Source organism: Triticum urartu, chromosome 2 (genome assembly GCF_003073215.2).
Source record: "Triticum urartu cultivar G1812 chromosome 2, Tu2.1, whole genome shotgun sequence".
In the NCBI taxonomy this organism is placed as follows: Eukaryota; Viridiplantae; Streptophyta; class Magnoliopsida; order Poales; family Poaceae; genus Triticum; species Triticum urartu.
The window spans coordinates 665,294,076-665,303,389 of record NC_053023.1 but is presented as its reverse complement, the minus strand read 5'-3'; the positions used below and the strand labels follow the sequence as shown (position 1 = coordinate 665,303,389).

The 9,314-nt window shown below is 46.9% G+C and overlaps 1 pseudogene; it reads left to right on the top strand.

Moving 5' to 3' along the window:
- Positions 1-3,975: 3,975 nt before the first annotated feature.
- LOC125541923 lies at positions 3,976-4,114 on the top strand (annotated as a pseudogene).
- The last annotated feature ends 5,200 nt before the right edge of the window (positions 4,115-9,314 follow it).

Genomic DNA, 9,314 nt, shown 5'->3' with positions numbered 1-9,314 from the left:
AGGGCCTTGGATGAGAACTGGCATCATAATGAACTTCTGCTTCATGCACATCCAAGGAGGAAGGTTATACATACATAGAGTCACGGCCCAGGTGCTGTGATTGCTGCTCTGCTCCCTGAAAGGATTAATGCCATCCGCTCTTAAAGCAAACCATACATTCCTTGGGTCCTTTGCAAACTCATCCCAGTACTTTCTCTCGATTTTTCTCCACTGCGACCCGTCAGCGGGTGCTCTCAACTTCCCATCTTTCTTACGGTTCTCACTATGCCATCGCATCAACTTGGCATGCTCTTCGTTTCTGACCAGACATTTCAACCGTGGTATTATAGGAGCATACCACATCACCTTCGCAGGGACCCTCTTCCTGAGGGGCTCGCCGTCAACATCACCAGGGTCATCTCGTCTGATCTTATACCGCAATGCACCGCATACCGGGCATGCGTTCAGATCCTTGTATGCACCGCGGTAGAGGATGCAGTCATTAGGGCATGCATGTATCTTCTCCACCTCCAATCCTAGAGGGCATACGACCTTCTTTGCTGCGTATGTACTGTCGGGCAATTCGTTATCCTTTGGAAGCTTCTTCTTCAATATTTTCAGTAGCTTCTCAAATCCTTTGTCAGCCACAGCATTCTCTGCCTTCCACTGCAGCAATTCCAGTACGGTACCGAGCTTTGTGTTGCCATCTTCGCAATTGGGGTATAACCCTTTTTTATGATCCTCTAACATGCGATCGAACTTCAGCTTCTCCTTTTGACTAATGCATTGCGTCCTTGCATCGACAATGACCCGGCGGAGATCATCATCATCGGGCACATCGTATGGTTCCTCTTGATCTTCAGCAGCTTCACCCGTGGCAGCATCATTGGGCACATCGTCTGGTTCCTCTTGATCTTCACCAGCTCCCCCCGTTGCAGCATCACCGTATTCAGGGGGCACGTAGTTGTCATCGTACTCTTCTTCTTCGCCGTCTTCCATCATAACCCCTATTTCTCCGTGCCTCATCCAAACATTATAGTGTGGCATGAAACCCTTGTAAAGCAGGTGGGAGTGAAGGATTTTTCGGTTAGAGTAAGACCTCGTATTCCCACATTCAGTGCATGGACAACACATAAAACCATTCTGCTTGTTTGCCTCAGCCGCATCGAGAAACTCATGCACGCCCTTAATGTACTCGTGGGTGTGTCTGTCACCGTACATCCATTGCCGGTTCATCTGCGTGCATTATATATAATTAAGGGTCCAAATTAATAGAAGTTCATCATCACATTAAAACCAAAGTGCATACATAGTTCTCATCTAACAACATATAGCTCTCCAGAGCATCTAATTAATTAAACCATACATTGAAACTATGTAAAACATTTCAATGCGAAAACAAATGCAATCATAATCGCAACCAAGGTAACAATTGATCCAACGGCATAATGATACCAAGCCTCAGTATGAATGGCATATTTTCTAATCTTTCTAATCTTCAAGCGCATTGCATCCATCTTGATCTTGTGATCATCGACGACATCCACAACATGCAACTCCAATATCATCTTCTCCTCCTCAATTTTTTTATTTTTTCCTTCAACAAATTGTTTTCTTCTTCAACTAAATTTAACCTCTCGACAATAGGGTCGGTTGGCATTTCCGATTCACATACATCCTAGATAAATAAAATCTATGTCACGTTGGTCGGCATAATTTTCATAAACAATAAATGAACCAATAGTTATAAAGATAATATACATACCACATCGAATCATAGACAGGACGAGGGCCGACGGGGGCGGATACCAAAACCATCGCACTATATAAGATGCAATAATAAATGTAAGAAAATGATACAAGTATCTATCTAAACATACAAGTAAGAATAGTTTTCCTTTCAGAAAGAAGATAAGAACAAGAGGCTCACCACGGTGGTGTCGGTGATGAGATCGGCGCGGGTGATCGACGGCGGTGAAGATGGGGACGGGGCGTGACGGACCGCTAAATCTAGACAAATCTCGAGGAAAATGGAGCTTGGAGGTCGAGCTTCGAGAGGAGAAAGTTTAAGTAGTGTGGCTCGGGCATTCCATCGAACACCTCATGTGCATAGGAGGTGAGCTAGAGCACCACAAAGCCCTCTCCCCCTCGGCCAGAAAAAACAGAGCACTGTGCTCTGCTCTTGCGCGAGGGGGTATATATAGGCACCTCATTGGTCCCGGTTGGTGGCATGAACCGGGACTAAAGGGGAGCCTTTGGTCCCGGTTCAAGCCACCAACCGGGACCAATGGTGGTGGGCCAGGAGCGAGGCCCATTGGTCCCGGTTCGTCCCACCAACCGGGACCAAAAGGTCCAGACGAACCGGGACCAATGGCCCATGTGGCCCGGCCGGCCCCCTGGGCTCACGAACCGGGACCAATGCCCACATTGGTCCCGGTTCTAGACTGAACCGGGACTAATGGGCTGACCCGGCCTGGACCAAAGCCCTGTTTTCTACTAGTGAAAAAACAATAGCTCAACGCAACCAACGCGATTAGGGGTTGTCAATCCCTTCACGGTCACTTACGAGAGTGAGATCTGATAGAGATGATAGATAATATTTTTGGTATTTTTGATATAAAGATGCAAGGTAAAATAAAAGGCAAAGTAAAAAAGCAAAGCAATAATAAAGTGATGGAAGATTGATATGATCAGAATAGACCCGGGGGCCATAGGTTTCACTACTGGCTTCTCTCAAGAGCATAAGTATTTCTACGGTGGGTGAACAAATTACTGTGAGCAATTGATAGAATTGAGCATAGAATTGAGCATAAGTATTTCTACGGTGGGTGAACAAATTTCTACGGTGGGCTTCTCTCATGTATATATGCATCACGTCCGAGACAAGTAGACCGACTCTTGCCTGCATCTACTACTATTACTCCACTCATCGACCGCTATCCAGCATGCATCTAGAGTATTAAGTTCAAGAAAACAGAGTAACGCGTTAAGCAAGATGACATGATGTAGAGGAATAAATTCATGCAATATAATAAATACCCCATCTTGTTATCCTCGATGGCAACAATACAATACGTGCCTTGCTGCCCCTTCTGTCATTGGGTAAGGACACCACAAGATTGAACCCAAAGCTAAGCACTTCTCCCATTGCAAGAAAAACCAATCTAGTAGGCCAAACCAAACTGATAATTCGAAGAGACTTGCAAAGATAACCAATCATACATAAAAGAATTCAGAGAAGATTCAAATATTGTTCATAGATAAACTTGATCACAAACCCACAATTCATCGATCTCAACAAACACACCGCAAAAAGAAGATTACATCGAATAGATCTCCACGAGAGAGGGGGAGAACATTGTATTGAGATCCAAAAAGAGAGAAGAAGCCATCTAGCTACTAACTATGAACCCGAAGGTCTGCGGTAAACTACTCACACTTCATCGGAGAGACTATGATGATGATGTAGAAGCCCTCCGTGATGGATGCCCCCTCCGGCGGAGCTCCGGAACAGGCCCCAAGATGGGATCTCGTGGGTACAGAAGGTTGCAGTTGTGGAATTAGGTTTTTGGCTCCGGCTCTGATCGTTTGGGGGTACGTAGGTATATATAGGAGGAAGGAGTACGTCGGTGGAGCTTCGAGGGGCCCACGAGGCAGGGGGCGCGCCCTCCACCCTCGTGATCGCCTCGTGGCTTTCTTGATGGAGGGTCCAAGTCTCCTGGATCTTATCTGATGAGAAAATCATGTTCCCGAAGGTTTCATTCCGTTTGGACTCGGTTTGATATTCTGTTTCTTCGAAACACTGAAATAGGCAAAAAAACAGCAATTCTGGGCTGGGCCTCCGGTTAATAAGTTAGTCCCAAAAGTAATATAAAAGTGGAAAATAAAGCCTAATATAGTCCAAAACAGTAGATAATATAGCATGGAGCAATCAAAAATTATAGATACGTTGGAGACGTATCAGGCCTCGCTAATGAACTCGCTGCCGCCAGCAAGCCTATCCAGGATGATGAGTTGATCTCATAGATCCTCCACGGGCTGGACGTCGACTACCAGCCGCTCGTCTCTACCCTCGACGCCCGTGTCACGGCTATCACCCTCGACGAGCTCTATGCCATGCTGAGTAACTTCGATTAGCGCATGGCCCAATTCCATGGCTCTTCCAGCAGCTTCAAGTCCTCTACCAACGCTGCCTCTCGCGGTTGCGGCGGCGGCCCTCGCTCGCGTGGATCTCCCCGCAACAAGGGGCGATCAGGAGGCAACAACAACGGTGTTGGCTCCTCCAACTCCTGCAACGGCCGCTCCACGAACTCCAAGCCTCGCCGTGGCGGCGGCTCCAACAGGTCTCGCCCGAACGCGCCCCGCTATCAGATCTGTGGCAAGCTCGGACACACGACAAAAGACTGCTGGTACCGCTATGAGGAAGATGATGACTCCTCCCAAGACGACGACAAAGTTGCTGCGGCTGCGGATGGCTCCTACGGTGTTGACACGAAGTAGTATTTCGACAGTGGCGCCACCAATCACATCACCAACGAGCTCGAGAAGGTCACTATGAAGGAAAAATACCATGGCAAAGATCAAATCTGCATTGCCAACGGTGAAGGTATGAGGATCAATCACGTTGGGCACTCATTTTTTAGTACCCCTCATCGTAAAATTCATCTAAAGAAAATTTTTCATGTCCCTAGTGCCGATAAGAATCTTCTTTCTGTTCATAGAATTGCCATTGACAACCATGTCTTTCTTGAGTTTCATCCTTATTTTTTCTTGATCAAGGATCAGGCAACAAACAAAATCCTCTATCGAGGTAGATGTGTTCGAGGGCTCTACCCGTTGCTTCCGGAGCGTAGAAGATTTAATAAACAAGCCTATGGTGTTGCCAAACTCTCGTCAACATGGTGGCACGATCGATTAGGACATGCTGCTTTCTCTTTAGTTGAAAAATTACTTAGGAAAAATGAACTCCCGTATGTTGGTGAGTGTGATCTTGAAACCATTTGTGATTCTTGTCAACGAGCTAAAAGCCATCAATTGTCGTATCCAATATCTACTAGTGTTTCTACAAAACCTTTGCAATTAATCTTCTCCGATGTTTGGGGTCCTGCCCCTAGTTCTGATGGTAGACACACTTATTATGTGAGCTTCATAGATGACTAAAGTAAATTTTCTTGGATCTGTCTTCTTAAGAAAAGGTCTGATGTCTTTCAAGTTTTCCAAAACTTCCAAGCTCTAGTTGAATGAAAATTCGATAGAAAGATCATTGCAGTACAATCTGATTAGGGGGGAGTACGAAAAATTAAACTCCTTCTTTCAAACCCTTGGCATATCACACCATGTGTCATGCCCACATGCTCATTAACAAAATGGCTCTGCTGAACGCAAGCACAAACATATAGTTGAGGTTGGGTAGGCCCTCCTAGCTGGCGCATCCATGCCCCTCAAGTTTTGGGATGAGGCCTTTCTCACCGCCGTCCATATCATCAACATGCTTCGTAGTCGTGTCATCAATAATGAAACTCCACTAGAACGACTCCTCCAGACTAAACCCGACTACAAATCTCTTCGAGTCTTCGTGTGTGCATGTTGGCCCAATCTTCGCCCACACAACAAATGCAAGCTTATGTTTTGTTCAAAACAGTGTGTTTTTCTAGGATATAGCGCCCAACACAAAGGTGTCAAATGCCTCGATGTCTCCACTGGTTGCATCTATATCTCCGGGGATGTCGTGTTTGATGAAACAAAGTTTCCCTTTGCTGATCTCCACCCAAATGTCGGCTCCCTTCTTCATAAGGAAATTCTCCTCCTACCTCCTCATCTCTCCGGCCTTGATCAAGGGGGACTAAACAATGATGATCAACTATTGACACATCCTCTTACTAATGGCACACTTGAGTTTTGTGATGAAACAGGAGAAAATGACGCAAGTGGTGAAGAAAACGGTGAAAAAAATGCCTCATCAGGGCGACATTTTATGTGTCACGAGACGGGAGGCAGATCCTCCTCGGGATCCGTTCAGCAGCAGCATATCGGATCTCCCTCGGGATCCACAGGCGCAGACGCGTCAGGCGCGCCAGGACCCCGCTCCGCTCTGCTTGCTCCAGGCATGCCACACGGTCGCCTTCCACCGGCCGAGGTGTGTCTCCACCTCCGCGCCAATCCCCGCCTGACATGTGGCCCCTCACGGCTGGCCTGGGCGGCACACGGTTCGGCGTCCATCCATAGCACTACACGCGGCGCGTCCCGGTCCGCCCGACAGGAGTGGGGCCAAGAGCAGGAGCAGCGCCCTGGCGCTGGACCCAGTCACCCGACACACGCGATCCAAGGCGGATACGCCATCATGACGCGCATGATCCGAGGCTGATCACGGCAATGATGAGCTGCCCTCTCCGTTGCGATCTTCTGCGGATGCTGCTGCGGATCCATCGACACCACCTACCACAGAAGATCCAAACCTTGTAGATTCGACTGAAGCGACCAGCGAATCCCTCTCGGTATCGGCAACGGCGACTCCTGTTCAGCCTGCAGGATCCTCTGTGGCTACACCGCAAATCACCTCATCACCACGTCGTACAAGACTTCAAAAAGGGGTAATACAAGCTGTCAATTACAAGCATATAACCAAATACGGTATGATTTGTTCTACAAGTGAACTTGGTGAACCAAACACACTTGAAGAAGCTCTTGGTGATGAACGGTAGCAAAAGGCAATGAATGAAGAATTTATGGCACTAAAGAAAAATAAGACATGGCATTTAGTTCCTCCACAGCAAGGTAAAAACTTGATTGATTGCAAGTGGGTATTTCGGATTAAATGAAAGTCTGATGGAACTATTGATCAATACAAGGCTAGACTTGTTGCAAAAGGCTTCAAACAACGATATGGTATAGACTATGAGGACACATTTAGTCATGTTGTAAAAGCTGCAACTATTCGCCTTGTCTTGTCTATTACTATTTCCAGGGGCTGGAGTCTCAGACAGCTAGACGTACAAAACGCGTTCTTTCACGGTGTTCTGGAAGAGGAAGTGTACATGAAACAACCTCCTGGGTTTGAAAGTAAAAGTGCTCCCTCTTACGTGTGCAAACTTGATAAGGCACTATATGGTCTAAAGCAAGCTCCAAGGGCTTGGTATTCTCATCTCTGTCATAAAATGCAAACACTTGGCTTTATTCCTTCCAAGTCTGACACCTCATTGTTTATTTACAACAAGTCCAACACATGCATATTTGTCCTCATATATGTTGATGATATTATTGTGACAAGTTCATTTGATGAAGCAATCACAGGACTGTTGAAAGACTTGGGGCAGATTTTGCTCTAAAGGACCTTGGAGACTTGCATTATTTTCTTGGAATTGAGGTAAAGAAGCACAAGGATGGACTTCATCCCTCTCAAGAAAAATATGCTACTGGCCTAGTCAATAAGGCTGGCCTGCAAGGTTGTAAACCCACACCCACTCCATTCTCTAGCTCAGAAAAGTTATCTCTTACATAAGGTACACCTCTGAGTCAAGAAGACAGCACAAAATACAGAAGTTTGGTAGGAGCACTTCAATACCTTACTCTTGAAGGAAATATGCCCTAGAGGCAATAATAAAGTTATTATTTATTTCCTTATATCATGATAAATGTTTATTATTCATGCTAGAATTGTATTAACCGGAAACATAATACATGTGTGAATACATAGACAAACTTAGTGTCACTAGTATGCCTCTACTTGACTAGCTCGTTAATCAAAGATGGTTATGTTTCCTAACCATGAACAAAGTGTTGTTATTTGATTAACGAGGTCACATCATTAGTTGAATGATCTGATTGACATGACCCATTCCATTAGCTTAGCACCCGATCGTTTAGTATGTTGCTATTGCTTTCTTCATGACTTATACATGTTCCTATGACCATGAGATTATGCAACTCCCGTTTGCCGGAGGAACACTTTGTGTGCTACCAAACGTCACAAGGTAACTGGGTGATTATAAAGGAGCTCTACAGGTGTCTCCAATGGTAGATGTTGGGTTGGCGTATTTCGAGAATAGGATTTGTCACTCCGATTGCCGGAGAGGTATCTCTGGGCCCTCTCGGTAATGCACATCACATGAGCCTTGCAAGCATTGCAACTAATGAGTTAGTTGCGGGATGATGTATTATGGAACGAGTAAAGAGACTTGCCGGTAACGAGATTGAACTAGGTATTGGATACCGATGATCGAATCTCGGGCAAGTAACATACCGATGACAAAGGGAACAACGTATGTTGTTATGCGGTCTGACCGATAAAGATCTTCGTAGAATATGTAGGAGCCAATATGGGCATCCAGGTCCGCTATTGGTTATTGACCGGAGACGTGTCTCGGTCATGTCTACATTGTTCTCGAACCCGTAGGGTCCGCACGCTTAACGTTACGATGACAGTTATTATGAGTTTATGCATTTTGATGTACCGAAGTTGTTCGGAGTCCCGGATGTGATCACGGACATGACGAGGAGTCTCGAAATGGTCGAGACATAAAGATTGAATATATTGGAAGCCTATGTTTGGATATCGGAAGTGTTCCGGGTGAAATCGAGATTTTACCGGAGTACCGGGAGGTTACCGGAACCCCCCGGGAGCTATATGGGCCTTAGTGGGCTTTAGTGGAAAGGAGAAAGGGGCAGCCCAAGGTGGGCCGCGCGCCTCCCCCCTCCCCTAGTCCTATTAGGACAAGGAGAGGTGGCCGGCCCCCTCTCTCTCTTTCCCCCCTCAGGAATCCTATTCCAACTAGGATTGGGGGAATCCTACTCCCAGAGGGAGTAGGACTCCTGGCGCGCCCCTCCTTGGCCGGCCGCGCCCCTCCCCCTTGGCTCCTTTATATACGGGCAGGGGGGCACCCTAGAACACACAAGTTGATCCTTGAGATCGTTCCTTAGCCGTGTGCGGTGCCCCCTGCCACCATATTCCACCTCGATCATATTGTAGCGGTGCTTAGGCGAAGCCCTGCGACGGGTAGAACATCAAGATCGTCACCACGCCGTCGTGCTGACGGAACTCCTCCCCGACGCTTTGCTGGATCGGAGCCCGGGGATTGTCATCGAGTTGTACGTGTGCTAAGAACTCGGAGGTGCCGGAGTAACGGTGCTTGGATCGGTCGGATCGGGAAGACGTACGACTACTTCCTCTACGTTGTGTCAACGCTTCCGCAGTCGGTCTGCGTGGGTACGTAGACAACACTCTCCCCTCTCGTTGCTGTGCATCATCATGATCTTGCGTGTGCGTAGGAAATTTTGAAATTACTAGTCCCAACAGTGGCATCGAGCCAGGTTTTATATGTGATGTTATATGCACGAGT